Genomic DNA, 22,131 nt, shown 5'->3' on the forward strand with positions numbered 1-22,131 from the left:
CTCTGAACAATGACAATAATACCATTGTTTCTCGTCAGAAATAAGTTCGTTAGCCCATACAAGATATTTGCAAGTATGCTTCATCCATAATAAATATGCAATAGACAATAGCTATTATAATTAGTGATGGTATTTCTATACCGTCAGCACTTAACACATTATTTAAACACAGTAGATGCTAAATGAGTGTTTTCTAAATGAATTGGATGAAGGAAACTCTATGAACACAGTGCCCAGTGTCCTGATAGGTGCAGAGAGGATTATAAGACACAACTCTGATCAACCCATTTTTAGCGCTTCTCACGATTTCTTCAGATAATACAATTAGTAGGCATCAGAAAAGAGCATCTCCAAGCTGAGCGACTTCAGTCTGGAGGGTTGTAAGAACACACAGAAAGGTGCCAACCATCTTCTGGCCCAGGAGCGAGATGTAGAAGGAGGGAAGAAGGGCCTTAAAGAGTGTGTGTGTGTGTGTGTGTGTGTGTGTGTGTGTGTAAACTAGGAAAGTGAGGTTAATTCTCTCTGTGTGGCGTTGGGCAAAGTCATTTAATACCATCATTTACTCCATAATATTGGACTTATTTGTTCCCAATAGATGGTGAGCTCCTTAAGGAAGAACTCCTCTCTCATCCGTCTTTTGTGCTCTGTGTTTCACATGGTCATGGCACATAGCTGCCTTTGGTGAGAGTTTTTCAAAGGAAACTAAATAGAATTTTCATGCTTCATTTCTGAAGAACACCCATCCAACTCATCTTTAGGAATTACATGAAATGAGTATACATTGAAGACCTTTAAACATCTTAAGGGCTACAGAAATATGTTCTGTTACTACTACATTTATAGAAAATAGCAAGCAACAAATACATACATATATATATGTATATATATATGCAGTGTATATATATATGCAGTGTATATATATATATATATATATATATATATATATATATACTTTATGGTTTACAAAACGTTTTTCATATGTCTAATCTAATCTTGGCAGATGCCTTCGAGGAAGGAATTCCGGTCCAGTTTTCTTAGAAGTTCTAGTTTAGGGGCGCCTGGGTGGCTGAGTCCATTAAACACCTGACTCTTGGTTTCGGCTCAGGTCATAATCTCACAGTTCGTGAGATCGAGCCCCACATCAGGCTCTGTGCTCTGCGCTGAACTGCTTAAGATTCTCTCTCCCTCTCTCTCCCTCTCTCTCTCTCTTTCTGCTCTTCTCCCCCACTCATGCTCTTTCTCCAAAATAAAAAAAAAAAGAAGTTCCAGTTTAAATCAACATGTTGGAAATACAAATACACTTTATAATCATTTAGAGGCACTTGTTCTCAAAATAACTTTACAGTGATTCTTGCCTAATAAAAATAATCTGCTTTCCTTTCATAAAATTTGAGTGTTTGTGTACTCAAAATTCACCTGGGTCTGAATGTGAACAAAAAGTTTTCTTGCATCTGAGACTTTTCAGATGGTAGTACATTTTCTGGTTTAATAATTTTGAAAACAGATATATTTATTTGTTTTAAAAGAGTAGGAAATAAAAAGTTGAGAATGAATGCAAAATTAGGGCCTGGACGTATTTGCATCTCATTTCTCTTTTCCTTTAGGAGAGAAAAATTGCATGTAGTTCCTAGAGTGGACCAGAAGAAATAATGCTTATAAAGTACTTAGCATTAAACCTGACAACAATTTCCCACCAAATTACAGCTTTTCTTACTACTTATTGCTAATCATTACACTGTTTTCCTTTTTTAATGTTTATTTATTTTTTGAGGGAGAGAGAACAAGTGGGGGTGGGGTGGATCAGAGAGAAAGGGAGTAGGGGATCTGAAGCAGACTCTTTGCTGATGGCAGAGAGCCCAAGGTGGGGCTCGAACTCACAAACCATGAGATCATGACCTAAGCCGAAGTCAGATGCTTAACCGACTGCACCACCCAGACACCTCGTTAATCATTACATTAAAAAAAATAATAGCTATTAGTAAAATATCTTTAAATTAATAATAGTAAAGGTACAGAGGGGGTGGCTTTTGTCGTTTGGATGTTTTGTTGGGGAAACCACCAACAAAGCTTTGGTCAGTGACTAATTCACAGGTGAGTCCATTTTAGGGCCCAGGAAATTACAGCATCTTGTTCCAGTCTGTGGCTCCAGCTTGTATTTATTTTGTATGTCTGCTGTAACAAATCACAAATGGTGGTTTAAAACAACACAGTGCTTAAAACAACCACGATGTCTTGTAGTTCTAGAGGGCAGAGGTCTGAAAGGAGTCCCACTGGACTGAAATTAAAGTTTCACAGGCCCTGTATTCCCTTCTAGAGGCTCGAGGGAGAATCCGTTTTCCTGACTTTTCAGTTCCTGGATGCTGTCCACATGTCTTGGCTTGTGGCCCCTCTCCAGCCTCAAAGCCACTCATGTTGCATCACTCTGTGCCTTTCGTCCATGGTCACATCTTCTGATTGATTCTCTTTTCCGTTGCCCTCTTCCACTTTATCACACCCTTGTGACTACATTGATATATGCAGATATTCCAGGGTAACTTCCGTATGTTAAGGTCTGTTTATTACCAACACAATTCCATCTGCATTTGATTTCCCTTCAATATGTGACCTTATGTATTCACAGATTCCCAGGATTAGGACACGGACATCTTCAGGGGACCATTCCTGTCCCTCCTACACAGGTCCAAATGATACTGTGTTAGAAGACTGTGATCTATTCCAAATCTGAACTAAGGAAAGTAACAGTATTTGCTTTTGGATGTTGAGTTTTGAACTGATGCCTTTATGGTCCCACGTCCTGTTTTTACATGTCCCTGTTTTCCTACCAGCATGGAGCCACAGGTATACCTAGACCCCAAATCAACCTTATTTCTGGGATGGTCATGTGATATCAGGAAATCCAGCCCAGCTGGAGATGACAACAGGGACTGATGACAGCTTAAAGTCCATGTCTTTAAATTCTTTTTTTTCTGGTTTCCTATAATTTCCTTTTTGTCTGAAAACCACCTAAGAAGGTCCAGTGTTTACATCCTCCTTCAAAGCCCCACATCCAACTTCCTGGGAAGTCAAGAAAGCTCAGGGGTGAAATAAACATGTCAGAGGATTTAACGGCTGTGAAACTCACCCCGACAGTGGAAGGAGCTGCGGTTCCGGGCATGCGCAAGGCATGGCCGGTCCCGGATTATTCCACCTGCACAGGAAAACAAGAACGGGCGGGTATCTAGTGCCTTCTGTGCCGGGTGCTTTATGTGCAACATCTCTGAGCATCATCGCCATCATTTTGAAGCAAATCAGTGGAATTTTAAAGGGACTAAATAACCTGTTGAAGAACCCTGACCTTACTAGTAGCAGTCAGGAATAAAATTAGTCTCTGATTACCGAGGCGAAGATTTTCCGGCTTCTCCAAGCCTCTTGCACAGCCTTCCACTCTTTGCACAGACCGGTCTTTCTGGCTAGGATGTGAGCTCTTGGGGATCCGAGACACAACTTTTTCATCCGTTTCTGGCACCCAGCCTTGTGGCTGGTGAGTAGCCAGGGTTCAGCAATGTTTGCTTATTTTATGAAAGTGTGATTTAGTTAGGACACCACATGGGCGTCTCAGCTGCACCAGCCTACAGAAAAGCCCATGTCTGGATGGGGCCATGGAGAGGCAACTTCGACTCAGGCACTCACGGAAAATTGGCCGGGGAATTTTTTTTTCTCCAGCAGCCATTTACATGCTGTTTGATTTGGCTTTTCTGAGACATATTAATCAATCCCCCAAACCCCATTCAGGGCGCCACTGCACTCATTTGTAATCAACTCGTATTTATCTACTGAGACACTTGGGAGGGCAAAATGGAAAATGCAGCCTTTCAGTGGAGTGCTGTAGTTTGACCCCGCCCACGCAATGTCATTTGAAAGCATCTCAGATTGCAGGGGCCAACCACCCTGCCCGAAAGCAACACCCCTAAAGCTGACTGACTCGGTGCACATATACGGAACCACCTGCCCCTACTAAGTGCCAACCAAGCACGGTGCTTGTCCCTCTGTACGTTTGCATGTTAGAGACCTAGCAAGAAACCAATTCGCAGAATGCTGCATTGACCCAAAATTTATATATAGGACGATAGCGTTCCATACATAACAGGCTAACGCCTCTTCTAAGAACTGCTTTTGGCTTGCTAAGGACTTTTCCCTTCTTAGAATATCATGGAATTTTTTTAATCATTTAAGGCCAAACTGTCCTTTGACAAACAGGCCTGAAGAAATCCTGAGCTAGCCTCAAGATAGGCAGACCAGGAAAAGATATGACTCACATAAATGCTTGAAAAAGTCAGCGTCTGTCATCATATTGCAAGAAACGTGACAAATATGCTAAATATGCGTTGTTTGCAACGTGTTTTCTTTAGTTTTTTAAAGGAATTTTAGGCTCACAGCAAAATTAGGAGGAAGATACAGAGATTTCCCATCTGTGCTCTTGGTGGTGTATATTCTATGGGTTTGGACAAATGTAGAATGATGTGTATCCGTCATTATCATACAGAGTATTTTCACTGCCCTAAAAACTCTCTCATTTAGCCCATTTGGTTAAACACCAGGAAGTGCTATTGCTGGACTGTATGGTAAGCGTATGTTTAGTTTTGTAAGAAATTGCCACACTGTCTTCCAAAGTGGCCGGACCATTTTGCAGCCCACCAGCATGGATGGGAGGCCCTATTGTTCAACATCCTTACTAGCATGTGGTATTATCAGTGTTCTGGATTTTGTTTCTAATAGGTGCATGGTGGTATATCATTATTGCTTTAATTCGCATTCCCCTGATGGCATATGATGTGGGGCATTTCCTCATATGCTTATTTGCCTTCTGTATATTTTCTTTGATGAAACGTCTTTAAGGTCTTTGCTCCATTTATTCATCAGGTGTTTTTTTTTTTTTTTAATTTTATTTGAGGTTTAGGAGTTCTTTGTTTATTTGGGATAATAGTCCTTATCAGATGTATCTTTTGCAGATATTTTCCCCTAGTTTGTAGATCGTCTTCTCATTCTCTTGATTCTGTCTTTTGCAGAGCAGACATTTTAAACGTTAATGGAGTACAGCTCTTCGATTATTTCTTTCATGGATTGTGCCTTTGGTATTTTACCTAAAAAGTCATTGCCAAACCTAAGGTCATCTAGCTCCTCTCCTATGCTCTCTTCTGGGAATTTTATAGTTTTTCATTTTACATTTAAGTCTACTAGCCATTGTGAAGGGTGTAAGGATTTCTTTTGTTACACGCGAAGGTCCAATTGTTCCAACACCATTTGTTGAAAAGATTGCCTTTGTTCCATTGTATTGCCTTTTGCTCTTTTGTCAAAGATCAGTTGACTACGTTTATGTGGATCTATCTCTGGGTTCTCTATTCTGTTCCATTGATTTCCTCCTCTACTCTTCTGCCAATACCACACTCTCTTGATTACTGTAGCTTTATGGTAGTTCTTGAAGTCAGGTAGTCATTTCACCAACTTTGATCTTCTTATTCAATATTGTATTGGTTACCCCGTGTCTTCTGCCTTTCCATATAAACTTTAAAATGAATTTGTGGATAGACACAAAATAACTTGTTAGGATTTTGATTGGAATTGTACTGAATCTACAATTCCAGCTGGGAAGAACTGACCTTGACAATATTGAATCTTCCTATTCATAAACGTGGAATGTCTCTCCATTTATTTAGATTTTCTTTGATTTCATTCATCAGAGTTTTACAGTTTTCCTCATGTAGATCTCGTACATATTTTGTTTGATATTTAAATATTTCATTTTTGGGGTCCTAATGTAAGTGGTATTTGTGTTCTTAATTTCAAATGCCAGTTGCTCATTGCAGGTATATAGGAAGGTAATTGACTTTTGTGTGTTAACCATGTATCCTGCAATCTTGCTATAATTGCCTGTTAATTCTAGGAGCTTTTTTTATTATGAGTACATGTTGGATTTTCTCATTTGCTCTTTCTGTGTATCTATTGATATGATTATATAATTTTTCTTTTTTAACCTATTGTTGTGATGAGTTACATTAATTGATTTTTGAATGTTGAACCAACTTGGCATACCTGGGAGAAATTCTACTTGGTCATGGTATATAATTATTTTTACATATTGTTGAATGTAATTTGCTAATATTTTGTTGAGATTGTTTTTGTATATATTCATGAGAAATATTGGTCTGTAATTTTGGTTTGTAGTTTTTGGTTTGTTTGTTTCTTTGCTTGATTTTTTGTTTGTTCAATTTTTTTGTTTGTTTGTTTTCACACGATGCTGTTGTTTTGGTATTAGGGCAATACTGGCCTCACGGAATGAGTTAGAAAGTATTCCCTCTGCTTCTATATTCTGAAAGAGAATGTAAAGAATTGGTATAATTTCTTCCTTAAATATTTAGTGGAATTAACCAGTGAACCATTCTATGCCTGGTGTTGTCTACGTGGGAAAGTGATTAATTATTATATAATTTTCTCTAATAGGTACAGACCTACTCAGATTGTCTATTTCTTCTTGTTTGAGATCATATCTTTCAAGCGGTTGGTCCATTTCACCTAGGTTATCAAATTTCTGGGTATAAATTTTTCATAGTATTCCTTGATAATTCTTGCAGTGTCCATGTGATCTGCAGCAATATCCTCTCTTTCATTTCTGAAATTAGTAATTTGTAGGGTTTTTTTCAGTAAGCCCTGATCTTATAGATCTTTCAAACAGCTTTTGCTTTTGTTGATTTTCTCTACTAATTTTCTCTTTTCTATTTCATTGGTTTCTGCTCTAATTCATATTCTTCTTCTTCTGCTTACTTTGAATTTAATTTGTTATTTTTTCTATTTTTCTATGGTGGAAACTTGGATTACTGATTTATACCTTTCTTCTTTTCTGATACATGCATTCAATGCTATCAGTTTCCCTCTAAGCACTGTATTTGCTGCACCTCACACATTTTGGTAAGTTGTGTTTTCATTTTCATTTATTTTAAAATATTTAAAAATTTCTCTTAAGATTTCTTCTTTGATTCATGTTTTACTTAGAAGTGCATTGCTTAATCTCCATGTATTCTGGGATTTTAAATTTATCTTTCTGTTGTTGATTTCTAGTTTAATTCCATTATGGTCTGAGCGTGGATATTGTATGATTTCGACTCTTAAATTTGTTAAGGTATGTTTTGGGGCTCAGAATTTGATCTATCTTGGTGAATTTTCTGTATGACCTTGAGAACAATATGTTACTGTATGAAACAGTCTATAGGTATCAATTATATCCAGTTGATTGATGGTGTTGTGTTCAACTATGTCCTTAACTGATTTTCTGCCTACTGGATATGTCTATTCCTGATAGAAGGGTGTTGAAGATTTCAACTATGATCGTGGATCCCTCTATTTTTCCTTGAAGTTCTATTAGTTTTTGCCTCACATAGTTTGACTCCCTGTTGTTTGTTACCACCCGTTAAGGATTGTTACATTTTCTTAGAGAATTTACCTTTTCATCATTATGCAATGCCCCCTTTTCCTTTTATCCCTGTCAACTCTTCTTGCTTTGAAGTCTGTTCTTTCTGAAATTAATGTTGTTACTTTTGTTTTCTTTCGATTACTATTAGCACGGCTTTTTATTTGTCTCCATTGACTTGATATTTTCACCTATATGTGTATTTATATTTAAAGTGGGTTTCCTGTAGACGACATGTAGTTGAGTCTGCTTTTTGATCCACTCTCACAATCCCTGCCTTTTAATCGGTGCATTTGGACCCCTGATGTTCAGAGGAATTACCAACTCACCATATTTGTTATTGTTTTATATTTGTTATATATTTATTTATATATATAAATTTATATATAATATATAAATTTATATATATATATAAATTTATATAAATATAAATTTATATATAATATATATTTATATTTATATTCATATATATATATTTATATATAATATATATTTATATTTATATATATTATATTTATATATAATATATATATTTATATATAATATAAATTTATATATATATAAATTTATATATTTTTTATATATTGTTATATATTTGTTACCTGTTCTTTGTTTTTACTTTGAAACATTTTTTTTTAAAATCACCTAGTCTAAAATTATACTAATGATATCAAATGTTGCCCCAAGTATATGAGGCAACTAGACACTAAGACACTAAGAGTGAGACTATAAATTGTACAACCACTTTAAAAATGTATTGGTGGCACACCTGGGTGGCTTAGTTGGTTAAGCATCCGACTTTGGCTCAGGTCACGATCTCACCGTTTGTGAGTTTGAGCCCCACGTCAGGCTCTGTGCTGGCAGCTCAGAGCCTGGAGCCTGTTTCAGATTGTGTGTCTCCCTCTCTTTCTGCCCCTCCCCTGTTCATGCTCTGTCTCTCTCTGTCTCTCTCTCTCTCAAAAATAAACATTAAAAAATAAAAAAAAATATGAAGAAAATGCATTTGGAATATCTACAAAAGGTAAAGGTGCATACACCCTACCCAGCAATTCAAGTAACTCTTTGGTGAGATGTCTATCTATATCTGTATCAGTATCATTTATATCTCAAGTGGTTATTTACACAAAAATACACACTCATTTCTGCCAAAACAATTCTTATACATGACTTTATTCATAACTGCCTCAAAGTGAAAAAATTCCTGTTTCCATCAGAGGTGGAATGGATTAAGGTCCATGGTGATTGAGGTCATAGCACCTGGGCCAGGCTATGAAGAAGGTTTCTGGCATCCTTTAAATTCTTTTTCACACTTTAAAAACTTTATTTATATCAAACACTGATTTGTTTTATCTTTTAAATGTTTATTTATTTTGAGAGAGAGAGAGAGAGAGCATGAGCAGAGGAAGGGCAGAGAGAGAGGGAGAGAGAGAGAGAATCCCAAGCAGGCTCTACTCTGTCAGTGCAGAGCCCGACTGAGGGCTCGATCTCATGAACCATGAGATCATGATCTGAGCCAAAATCAAGAGTCAGATGCTTAACTGAGCCACCCAGGTGCCTCAAAAACTCATTTGGTTTTAAAAGCATTAACAATAGAGAAAGAAAAGAAAAACAGAAAACGTGTGGAGCAGAAGACATGCCCCTTAGTGGTGTTTGGTAAGAAGATGGGGATTTTGGTCTCTGGAATTGAAGTTGAGTGTTGTTTTTTTTTTTTTTTTTTAATGAGAAAGGAAAAGAAAAGCAATTTAATTTCCCACAAAGCCCATGGTTGTTCTATTATCTCCAAGAAAAAGAGCCCCAGGAAAACAGCAGAGAAAGATAAGGGAAACGAAAAGTAAATGTCCTATTTCTAAACTAGTTGGGGGTTATGTGAGGATCTACTCACGTAAAAATTCATTGATGCTTACATTCATTGCATTTTATGATATGTAAATTACACCTCAATAAAAAGCAAATTAAAAGGATACATATACAAGTCATATAATTTAGGTAAATATATGGAAAATTGGCACCCACGTTTATTGGCTTCAGACAAAATGGCGTGGAACTCTTGAATGCAATTTTCTCTACAGATCCTTTATTAACGTTGCTACTGGGAACGCTCTCTTTCTTCTTTGAAACTCCATAGCCCTCTGTCAGTGGCTTTCCGGTGGGACTTACTGATTCTGGCTTCTCATTCATGGGCTTATTAAGTCATGTTTCCACAATATTCCACACCGTAAGAGCTCTTGGAATGCAGAGATCACAGAAGCCACATCGGGCTCATTCTGTCTCCTACACAGGACCCTGCCCGGTGTCCCACCCTTTCCGCAGGAACCGCTACATAGGGTATACGGGTTTCCCCTGCTTCCTGAAAAATAGAACCTTCCTTTGAAACCTTTCCTAAAATGAAGTGACATAAAATGAAGAAGCCATTGCCATTAATTTAAATGGGAATTTTTTTAGCATCCCCAAAGACCCCCAAAATCACTTTCTGAGGCTTTTTTGATACCATAAGGACACATCTTGCCAGTGGATGCCCACACACGCACGTGCAAATCAAGATGAGGCAGAGATGCTCACGGACACAGTTTGAAACTCCGGGGTTGATGCTGAGAGGCTGAGCTGGTTCCTGGGGAGGGAGCCCAGGGGTGCTGGCCAGGAGGGGTGGGGTTGGGGCTGCCTCCTTAACAGCTTGCTGCAAAAGCAACACTGAAGGCAGGGTGTTTTCGCTTTCCTGGCCCTTCTTGTGGCAGCAAGCTTCCCCTTCGGATTTCTTTCCGTTAACGAAAACATGGACTAACTAGGTCTTCTGTACAATCGGAGTGATGTCACACAACTCACAAAAAGTGGGGGTAATTCCATTAAACTGAATATCTAATCCGTATCACCCAAGCTTCTGAGACAGTGTATTAGTTAGCCTGCTCAGGTTGATGTAACAGAGTATCGCACACCGGGCGGCTTAAACAGCGGACATGCATTTCCACAGGGTTCTGGAAGCTGGAAGCCCAAGAACAAGATGCCTGCAGGCTTGGTTTCTGGTGAGGACTGCTTCCGGCCTTATGAACAGCCACTTTCTCACTTTGTCCTCACATGGCCTTTCTTCTGTGTGAGCACAGAGACAGAGTGAGATCTCTGGTGTCTCTTCCCTTCTCTTATAAAGACACCAGTCTATCAGATTAGGGACCCACCCTCACGACCTCATTTAGCCTTAATTACCTCCTTAGAGGCCCTTTCTCTGAACAGTCGCATGGCGGGGTTGGGGGCCTCGACACATGAATTTTAGGGAGACAGTTCAGTCCACACTGCTGTGGTGACCGAGCCTTTTTGTTTTTCATCGCCTTGTCTCCTGGCGTTCTCCACTCAAATTGTCTTCACCACTAGCCCTGCACAGATTTCTTTGCTGTTGTTCTTCCTGGCCCCATGGTCAGGACTCATCTTCTGTCTCCCTTTGATTTGCTCCTCAACCTGGTCTTCCCAGTCACGGGGGGACGTCCTTGGACGGCATGGAGGGAAGTCCTTGGACGGCATGAGGGGAAGTCCTTGGACGGCATGGCAATCCTGTCAAACCCCAAAGAGGACACCAGCTCTAACGTCCTCTTCTGTTTACCTTACGGTACCCACAACATTACAGTACCCGCTACATCTGTGTTCCTGAAAACCCTTATGCTCTCTGAAATTACGCACTAAAAAAATCACACAGTTTATGAGACAAATCAGCTTAGAGGAAGACCGTTCAAAAATCTGTGGAACTTCCCCAACTGGACACTAATAAAAGCAATAACCATCCTAATGGGGAGGAAAAAACAAATGGTATGCAGAGCTAAATTTCCCCGCATCCCACCTATTTCGGTAGGTTGTGTTTTCATTTTCATTTAGTTCAAAGTGTTTTAAAAATAGATGGATCTTGAATGATAGTCAGTCTTTGTAGCTTTAAACATGGGGCTTAAGTGTCCACTCTTCCTGGGGTGCCTGGGCGCTTGAGTATCTGACTTCGGCTCAGGTCGTGATCTCACGGTTCGTGGGTTCGAGCCCTGCGTTGGGCTCTGTGGTGACAGCTCAGAGCCTGGAGCCTGCTTCGGATTCTGTGACTCCCTTTCCCTCTGCACCTCCTCTGCTCTCTCTCTCTCAAAAATAAATAAACATTTAAAAAATTAAAAAAAAATCCACTCTTCCTTCGAGATACAGGCCTTTGCAGTTCATTTGCTTCTAACAGAGACCACAATGATCAAAATTAAATGTCTGATCCAAGAGGTAGTTTGTTTTCACTCATGCACCGCTTCGGTTTAGGAGGAAATGTCTTTGCGATTCTTCATCTGCGCACATGTCCTCCCCTGTTGGGTCAACATCATGGAAAGCTTGCAGTTCGGTGAGCCATCAAATTAGCCACCTCATGCATTATATAAAGTCCCTTTCACAGATTTTCAATTTCGACTTCAAATCTTTCCCTGTAATTAGGAAATAAGCTACCCTTGATTGCTTCAAAATATCCACATATTGAAAAAAAAAAACCGTGTCCTGGCCAACACGGCATTTATCCGTTATTGACATGATTCCCCTATTTACCAGCGATGTGTCAGATAATTCCTGCCAAAGAAATACTCGTTGTAACTAAGCAGAATACAGTGAATCTCCAAGCCCTGCTCTCTTAAGATTCCGTTTGCCACATTTTCTTAAGTCTCAGTCACCAGAACGTGCAGGAACAAACGTAAATGAACCTTTCTGTTCCTGATAGGCAGTTAAGAAATGCGTCAATTCCTAGACATAGAATCTGGGACAAGGGATTTTAAGACAAAAGTCAGGGAGACAGTGCAGTGCCCAAGACACTAAGAAGGACTCGTGAGCTACTTGATGCACTTATTCATGGGCTCAGTGAACACGTTTCAAGCATAAACAATTTATTAGATGGGGAACAAAAGAAAGAGATTCACACCATGTACTCAGTGCTACTACTTACGTTATTTTCCTCAATTTCCACAGCAACCCGGTGAGGCAGATAGTCTCCCTCATTCTATTTTGCAGATGAGGAGGCCGAAGTTCCCCTGGACATGAGGACACGAATAAGTTTTGCCAGAGAACTCTTAGGTTCAGGGCATTGTTCCAGGGTCTCTCCTGCCCTTCTTCTTGCTTTAGCTAATAGCCCCTGCTCCCTGGCCCAAGTCCTTCAGATTTTGATGAGCTTTTCTAACCTTCCCAAATTTTGACTGAGCTTTCCCCTAACACACCGCTTCTAGGATGATCCTCTCAGTTTGAAATAATATGTCTAATATGAAAACGGCATCCCATCCCCCGGCCATCCTTGGGGTTGGGAAAATTGCCCCTAGTTTTCTAGAAGGTGACACTGGGCATAGACTCATAGTTGTAGAGTAGGAAATCTACAGGTGTCAGTTCTCTCTCCTACTTGCTCAAAACTATGCAACAGTAGGGCAAAACAACATTTGGGACCCGCTCTGTGCAAATCTAGATTATATGCCTATTTAGCAACACCATGATTCTGTCCTTGTATAATAAGGAATAAAAAGATACACGAGAGGGGTGTCCGGCTGGCTCTTGATTTTGGCTCAGGTCAGGACCCCAGGGCTGGGGGATCGAGCCCCGCATCAGGTTCCATGGAGCCTGCTTGAGATTCTTTCTCCCTCTCTCCCTGACCCTTCCCCTCTTGCGCTCTCTCTCTCTCTCTCTCTGTCTCTTGTCTCTGTCTCTCTCAAAATGAATACATATTAAAAAAGAAGATGTGTAAGACATAGCTTCCATCCTTACTTCAAGCATCACCGCTGATCGGCGGGGGAGGAGGGATGGGAGCCATATCTTTGCCCGAACTTAATGCATGATCCACACTGCAGGCTCAGAGTACAGGTTCTCTGAGTGACTGGAGTCAGAAGAGCCAGGTGTCACTCTCAGCTGAGTGAATCAGAAAGAGCTTCATGGAGAGGCTCGGAGGTTTGACCCGAGGCCCGGGGAAACTGTATTATGGGTTACAAGTGGCAAGTCGGGTAATAGAGTCATTCTTTTATCTTCTCACCTCCACACCACAGCTGTACATCGTTTTTAAGTCTCTTGTCTGTTCTCTCTAGCTTGTCCCGCCTGAGACAGAATCTCACAGCCTTTACCTGGCTATATTGTCTTTAGCAACCATTTTATTTCTAAATAATATGGAAACAGTCATTCTTTCTGGACCATAGAGTGGAATTATAACCAAGTACAACTTGCTGTTCTTGGCTTTCCCTCTCCTGAATACATCATATATGACCCTGCTCGTAAAGCTTTCACTACACCACTCATCCATAGCCTTGAATCACTGCAAAAACGTCTCTCTCAGAGTCAGTCCAGTGGTCTTGGAATCAGTGTTACCACAACCAAATCTCTGTGGGCGCTTCTGACATCCCTTTTGGGTTGTTCAAGTCATGAATCATCTTTGAAACTTCTAGGATCTGCTTTCTTCTCCTCCAAGGCTCCTTGCAGACTTTCCTTTCCATTTGCCAAAGCCTCTGATAACTTAAGAAATTCAGCAATGCACCCATTCGTTCCAAGGAAAAGTTTTCTTGTCTATTTCCCCATGGAAGTGTGCTTTTCTTCCTTCTCCTTCTTGTGGCATATACTTCTGCAAATCCAGGGCATGCCTACACATCATGTGAGGCCATGGAGTTCCTCAGGTGAGCTATGGCACGTTTTCAGTCTTCTGTTTCCTCTGCAAAGTTGTAAGATTGGGCTGGCGAGGCCAGTGCTTAGGACAGTGGTTAGGACAAACTGGAGTCACTGACCCTTGACTTAAATCTCGTCCTGACCTATGACCTTGATTGTGTCTTCCAACCTCTCTAAGTGTCCTTTTTCTGATCTGTAAAATGGAAAAAAAAAATGAATGGGTTAAATGAGAAACTGCCTGTAAAATGGTTTGCGGAGAGTCTTGCCTATCGAACAGACTCCCAAAGAGTTAACTACTCTTATTTTGATTCATGGGTTCATCAAGCATTTATTAAAGACTGCCCCCGCCCCCCTTCACATTTGTGCCAGGGACTAAATATAAAGCAGTGACTTTCCCAGTGCCTGCTTGCTGGGTGATTATAGGTCCCTTAAGTTAGTTAATGACATGGATGAAGCAAAACCTTTCTGCCTCCTCACATGGCGCTCCCATCTCTCCTGCTGGTCCCCTTGCTGCTGTTCATTTGGGGGGCAGGGGTGGGGAGCGAGGGGGAGGAGAAGCCATTGATACCCTGTGTGGTCACTTACCATTGGCCAAGCTGCGCTGAAAACGTTTTTCAGGGGAATAAGTGCAGTGGTTTCTGCCTCGAGGTGGGACAGCCCACACAGTGTGAGCCTCCTCAGAGAGTGGCAATATGTCCCCAGCAAACACGTCTTATACACAGATCACACCTTGCCCCCATTCTGTAGATGAAAAAGCAGTCGTGAGAAGCTACAAGCATTTTCCTAGGGACACACTTGTGGAACGTAATGGAGTGACGGCCTCCCCCACTAGACTCCACCACTGCGGAGGGTGATGGCTGTGCTCTTGGAGAGGAATGCTTTGAAGAGGTTACGATTCAAATCCAGAGTTCAGCATATCCCAGGTATAAGGGCTCATTAAATAGTTGTCAGAAGTCCCTTTTTTCCCCCACCCTCCTCCCTTTGATCCCTCCTTGTCCTCGCTCCCCTTCTCCTTCTCTTCCTTCTCATCTTCTCATTATTATATTACTATAAATACTGCTCACGTAGCAGTGTCGTGGAATACGGACAGGGTCAGGAATTCCGGTTCCAGCTTTGCCACTTCTTGGCCTTGATTTGGCTGAACTGAGAGTCAAAATTGTTTTGTTTTGTTTTGTTTTTTCTGCACTGTTTATAATCACTAAAACATCTAACAAGGACATCTAACAGGACTGCTCTACGAGACTGAGACAAATAGTCCATTTTCTCATTCGTTAATTATTTTTGAATGCAACCAGCCTGCCTCTCATTCATATATCTCTAAATCTGTATTAGATGAACAGGACTCCCATTTAGTCGTGATTAACATGAAGGGCTTGTCGTGTGGTTGGTTGATTTAGTGGGGATTCTTGCCTATAAGTCACATCCTCCCTCCTATTCAAACAAGCAATATCGGTCATTTATTTATGCAGACCACTGTTTCATTTCCAGCGTTACAGGCCAAAGCAAACAGACTCTCCAACATCAAATGGTCTCATGGAGTCAAATGGCATTGCTCCCTCGTAGGCATGTGGCAGGAATTCCCTTGGATCATGGAATTGGACCGTGGAATTGGATCATGGCGTAACTGTGGTGGCCAGGAAATGTCTGTGATGCCTGAGGTGTTTTCCAAAGCCGCCCATTCTCATCTTCTGCCAGCCGCTATATCATAGTGGAAAGGGTGAGAGCTTGGGACCTGATTGGGCCAGTAATTTGAGTCCTAGCCATGAGATGAACAGAGAGTTACATCTTCTCCCTACGTTTTGGTTTCTTCACCTTTAAACTGGGGTTGGCGATTGTTAGTTGTGAGAATCAGCAATGCTTTTTTATGGAGGGTCTGACATGGTATCTGTCACATACTTAATAAATCACAGATGCTACTATTGTTAATTAATTAGATTGTGTTCCACAATGGTGCATTGGTGGCACTTTTCTTCCAACTAGACGCATGTGGTTCCAGCACCAGAACGTGAGGTGTGGGCTGCTACTCTCTGCTGGCCTCTGGGGCTCAGATCCTTGGTGCAGGCTCTCTGCCATCTTCTGCCCTATGAGGAAGACTACTTAGCTGGTGAAACCATCAGCTGGTCTGCAGAGGTTCTCACCCAAGCCAGGGCAGATGGATGTCGTCTTAGCCTCTGTGTTTCTCTTTGCCCGCTTAGCCATCTTGCAGAGTGGGAGAGATGAATTTCCATCCTCTACTATGCTCATAATATGTGTGCTACCCAAGTGTTACTGCATTTAATGTCATACGCTGTGTAATAGCAAGGGTTCTCCGGAGAAACAGAACCAACATACAAATCCATATATTTGTTTATGATGAGAAATCAGCTCACATGATTAAGGATTCCAACAATTTGTCATCTGCAGGCTGGAGACCCAGGGAAGCCAGAATTGGACTCTTAAGTCCAAAGGAGGGAGAACCAGGAAAGCTAAAGGTGTACATCCCCATCTGAGAGTAGAAAAAGAGATGAGATGCTCCAGCTCAAACAGGGGGCAGAAAAAAAGGGGGGGGGGTTGAATTCCTCTTTCCTTAGTCTTTTGTTTCACTCAGGCTGTCGTAGATCGCATGATGTCCTCCCACAGCAGGAAAGGCAGTCTGCTTTACTGAGTCTCCCGATTCAAGTGCTAATCTCATTTGGAAATACCCGCACAGACGTACTCAGAAATAATATTTGATCTGGGCACCCCATGGCCCAGCCAACTTGACATGTAAAATTAACTATCACATCTGGTTGTGTAACTGCTTACAAACACCACTAGACTAACTGGGTCAATCCATATTCAAGTGTTACCTGTTTCACTGTTCCCTGTATTTACACCTCTCCTGTTCTCCTCCACAATACACAAGTCCTGTTGATTACTTGGTAAACATCTATTGGGCTCCCTTTCTTTTGCGATCTGCCTTCCTGGCCCTTAAAGCCATGATTTTGAGGTTACCAGCCATATTTATAAGATTGGAATCCCCACAGTCGAATATAGTTCAAGTCATTATTCCATGTCCCTATCCTTATGAGACTTTTCAGCTCACAGGCAAATCAGCGGCTTCCAGCCGGGACACTGGGGGAGGCAGAATGTGGGCTCAATCACCCAGACTCACTAACTGGTTGTTCCAGAATTTGGGTTCTGACTTAGTCAGGATGACCACTCTTTGAATTGTTGAGGTCACAAAGTTGTTTAGTGCAGAAGAGGGCTTACAGGATGCATGCCTTCTGACCCTTTAGCCAATGATACATCATAGTCTTAATAAGAGGCCGAATTACAAGAGCCATGAAATATGTACAATTAAAATCATTAATTATAAATCAGAAAGATGTCCAGGGAGATTAATTAATAAACTTGCCCCAAATCACCTACCTAATATGATGTAAAATTATGGTTTAGCCTCTTGCCAAGCTCAAATAAATCTCTATACTCTACTAACTCAATATAAAGAATTTAGTATAATGTTTTCACACAGTAAGCTCTTTTTTTTTTAATGTTTATTTATTTATTTTTGAGAAAGAGCAGAGGAAGGTCAGAGAGAGGGAGACAGAGAATCCCAAGCAGGCTCCATGCTGTCAGCACAGAGCCCACTGTGGGGCTCGAACTCATGAACTGGGAGATCATGACCTGAGCAGAAATCAGGAATCTGATGCTTAACCAACTGAGCCACCCAAGTGCCCCATCATACAGTAAGCTTTTGATGAATGAATATTGTCTCACAGAAGGCTAGTTCTATCTGAAAACCCCACGAAGAAAAGTGGCTTGTCTTTTTCTGCTTTTTACCCTCATCATTGTCTCCTACATGTCACAAGTCAACTGCAAATACGTGCCCAGTTGATTTGACTTTGGTGCTCCCAATTCTGAAACAGCCACAGGTACATATTTAGTGTCGTCTTTGCGCATGAAGCTGTCAGTTCCGGAGTGGAGAGCAAACGTGATATGTTTGCAATATGTTAATGAATAAGAAACAAGAGAAAACTGGTCAGGTTTGCTAGATCTAACCCCCACCAAGTCCCATGGAATGCAGAGTTTTAGAGCAATAGGTGAAAAAATTAAACAACATAAAAATAAAGAAAACAAAACAAAACAAGAATTAGTAGTTCAATATTTTGGAGCTTGAAGTTTAGCAAACTTACCAACTGTGACGTAAGTCCTTACTCACAAAGACTGAATAAATATGTTAGTACACTGCATTTTGCATCAGATTGCCGAGCTTGCGCACAAGGTCGTAAATGAAAATAAGATCAAAAGTGACAATGAGGCAACCTAAGTAAAGTTCAATGGGTTTGTTTGCCCTGTCAGCAAGCTTTCTTTGGTAGGAGACCTCGAGTCTTTCCTTAGCTCTAAATACTATACATTTTATTCTTGGCCTCTTCTATAGATGCCAAATGTAATTAACACGAGAAAGGGAACCAGCTTAAGAAAGAGAGAGGGTCAACTTGCAAGATATTAGGTTAGTCGGACCCTACATCTTCCATGAATTACTTATACTGTTTGATCCCAGCTCAGAAAGAGAAACATCTGAACGTTGTTTGTTTTTTGTTTTTTGTTTTTTTAACCAGGGTAATCTTGTAGCTTAATTCTCGACAAAGCAATTACTTCTGGGTGTTTTCAAATGGCACTTCTCTTTTGTGCTGGAAAGAAACCTCTGTGTGGAATGATTAGATGGAGCAAATATGTACTCATATTTAGACGAGAGTAATCAGAACCATCTTTAATGTAACAGTGACTCATCACCATTGGGGAACAACAAAGGGAGCGTGAGCTTTGGAATCATTAGAGACTGAGGATTTAATTCTAGCCCTGCCCTAAGGTCACGGTGGGACCTGAAGAATCTGATATAAACTTACCAGAGTCTTAGTTTCTGTTCTGGTAAAAAGAGAATACCTAGTAGCCACGCTGTGGCTGTTGGGAGAATTAGATTGGATGTTACCGACACTGAAGGTACTCAATAAAGGATACTAGTCATTAGTGCTCATTTTGCCATGACTGCTTTGCTCCACAGGCACACGTGCTTACAAAGGGTGACGTTGTCTTCTCTACTGAATGCTGGGGAAAACGAATGGAATAGAGCAAGCACCCGACCCATAGGAGCGTATACATTAAATGTCATCATCATCTTGACGTTCAGATGTCTGCCAGATCTGGTTCCCTCTCCTCTCTCCCCACATCACACACTTCCTTGGAAGGAGTCCATACCAACAAAGTAACAGATCTCAGGGTCCCCCGAGTTTCCCCGCCCTTCACGCCTTCCATCACGCCTAGAAAACCTTTCCTTGCTCAATTTCCTGAGCAACTCTTCTTTATATTTCAAGAGCCTTGTAAGTATCATCTGTTCATGACAATGTCTGACATTTCTGGTCTGAATTGAAACCCCTCATCCACATTTCTCTCCTGCCTTCCCTTACCTGCAAGACATACATCTACAGTATCTTCATCAACTGTTCTCATCATTATCAATTTATTTATCTATAGCAGGAGCAAACTGTGAGCTCCCAAGAATGGAAAACATGTCCATTTTGGTATCCTTGGCACACAATATTGGACGCGACACCATTAGGAACAAAAGAAGTGTTGAATGACTGGCTGAATAAATGAATCTTCCTGAAATAACTCTTAATAATATATATCCCTCATTTACAAATGCAACCTCCAAAGATAAATACACAGAATTAAAAATTATTTTAAAATGTGCAGCTCTCTAGGGGTGCCTGGGTGGTTCAGTCAGTTAAGCATCCGACTTTGGCTTAGGTCATGATCTCACGGTTCCTGGAATTGAGCCCCACATCAGGCTCTATGCTGACAGCATGGAACCTGCTTGGGATTCTCTCTCTCTCTCTCTCTCTCTCTCTCTCTCTCTGCTTCTCCTTCCCTCCCTCCCCCCCCTTAAAATAAATAAATAAACTTAAAGAAAAGAAAAAAATGTACATCTCTCCAAAAATTTCATGAGTGGGTCTATCTATCTACCTCTTTATCTATCTACATGATTTTGCTCAGCTCCTTATGGTATAAGCCAAATGAATTAATTCCTCTTTAAAATTAAAAAAAGTCAAGGCAGTGAATTTGCTGTGAGACTTTCTATTTTAGGAATAACTTTCTATTGCTTAAAAGAAAAAGTATCCAAGCATACATATTAATTTATTTAATTATTCATTCAGTCAGTCCACAGATTTATTGATAATTAGTATTCCACCTGGAACTGGGCTAGGTGATGAAGAACAGTAGCTTGCAAGAAAGACAGAGAAACATAGTCCTTTCTCTCCCTCATTCTATAAACTCAGGAAAGTAGATATAAAACATTAATTACCAAATAGGGCTATAGTATAAAAAACAAAGTATGATAAATGCTTTGGATGAAAATGGGAGAGTCTGAAATGATGTCCTACCCTGCTCAAACAGGATTGTGAGATTTCCCTAGAATAGTAACACTTCAGAGGAGTGCTGAGTATTGAGATGGATCCTAGCAGGTGAATGGGGGAGGGTGGCCTGAGTGGTGGGGACTGGTTATTGCCTTCCAGCAGGAAGCAGCCTTACAGAGATCAAGGTGGCTTTCCAATACTACCTCTACTCAGTGAAATCCAAATCCAAAGGAAACAAAACCAATTCATTTCTTTTAGAATGGCTTCCTGATTTCCATTAGTTCCCCTGTCTGTTTTTCATTAGATGAACTACCTATATTCCAGCAGATATAATCGGATTTATTTGAAGCCCTGGGCACTTACAGAAAATCTGCATTTAGTATAGTCTGATCAAATACAGAAAGTGCCTTAACATGCTAAACAGGACAAGAGGAATTCCTATAATATAACCAAGAAATCTACTGTACTGACTTCTGTTTGGTTAATCTATGAAGCTAGTCACATGTGTATGTTGGGCTGTAGTCAAAGGAAGCAGTAACCAGGGAGCTGGCTGTACATTAAGGAAAGAGGATGTTGCTAAAAGAGCCAAGAAATGGAAACGGCATTAGATTTCAAGCTACATCCAGATTCTAGCCTCTGTTTCAACAGTGGTCGGGAAACAATGTCTCTTCCCTGCCCTTCTCTGTCCTCAACAAAGATGGGATTTGGTGACATGCTTTCTCTGGTTCCCTTCTCATTTTAAATAAATGTGAGTTATCCCTCAACACTGGCAGGAAATGGGTTGAGTCTCCACAGTGAGAGCCGGATTCGGTCATGTTAGGCACTTACAGACCAAATGCAACATCTGAAAAAATACAGCAGGTTAGATTTCCTCAGGGCTGGATTTACACTCGTGGTGGGTTGTTCCATACTGCTTTTTCTAACGGAGAACTCATCCTATTCCAGGTACTTGGTTGGAAATCATGCTTTTAAGAGGTGAATTGCTGGGGCGCCTGGGTGGCTCAGTTGGTTAAGCATCCGACTTCGGCTCAGGTCATGGTCTCACGGTTCATGAGTTTGAGCCCCACGTCGGGCTCTGTGCTGACAGCTCAGAGCCTAGAGCTTGCTTCAGATTCTGTGTCTCCTTATCTCTCTGCTCCTCTCCTGATGGCTCTCTCTCTCTCTCAAGAATAAATAGATGTTAAAAAAATTAAAAAAAAATTTTTTTTAATGTTTATTTATTTTTGAGACAGAGAGAGACAAAGCATGAACAGGGGAGGGTCAGAGAGAGAGGGAGACACAGAATCTGAAACAGGCTCCAGGCTCTGAGCTGTCAGCACAGAGCCCGATGTGGGGCTCGAACTCACAGACTGTGAGATCATGACCTGAGCCGAAGTCGGACGCTTAACTGACTGAGCCACCCAGGCGCCCCTAAAAAAGATTTTTAAAAAGAAGTGAATCACTATGATATTGATAGGGTGTTACTGTTTAAAACATTCTAGGGAACTTCACTGTGGCTAATTAACAGAACACTTGCAAGTGTATACACAGTACAGAATAAATCAGGAGTCTCTCTTCCCTAATTGTGGACATTCATTTTCCTTAATTGAATGTTAACTTTACATTGGTTTTTTTGTCACAACAATACTCTGTTGGTGCTTGTGGAACTTGGATCCTGTAAGATCCTCAACTGGAAGTTCTCATTGCAGAACTTGA

Source organism: Acinonyx jubatus, chromosome F2, assembly GCF_027475565.1.
Source record: "Acinonyx jubatus isolate Ajub_Pintada_27869175 chromosome F2, VMU_Ajub_asm_v1.0, whole genome shotgun sequence".
Taxonomy (NCBI): Eukaryota; Metazoa; Chordata; class Mammalia; order Carnivora; family Felidae; genus Acinonyx; species Acinonyx jubatus.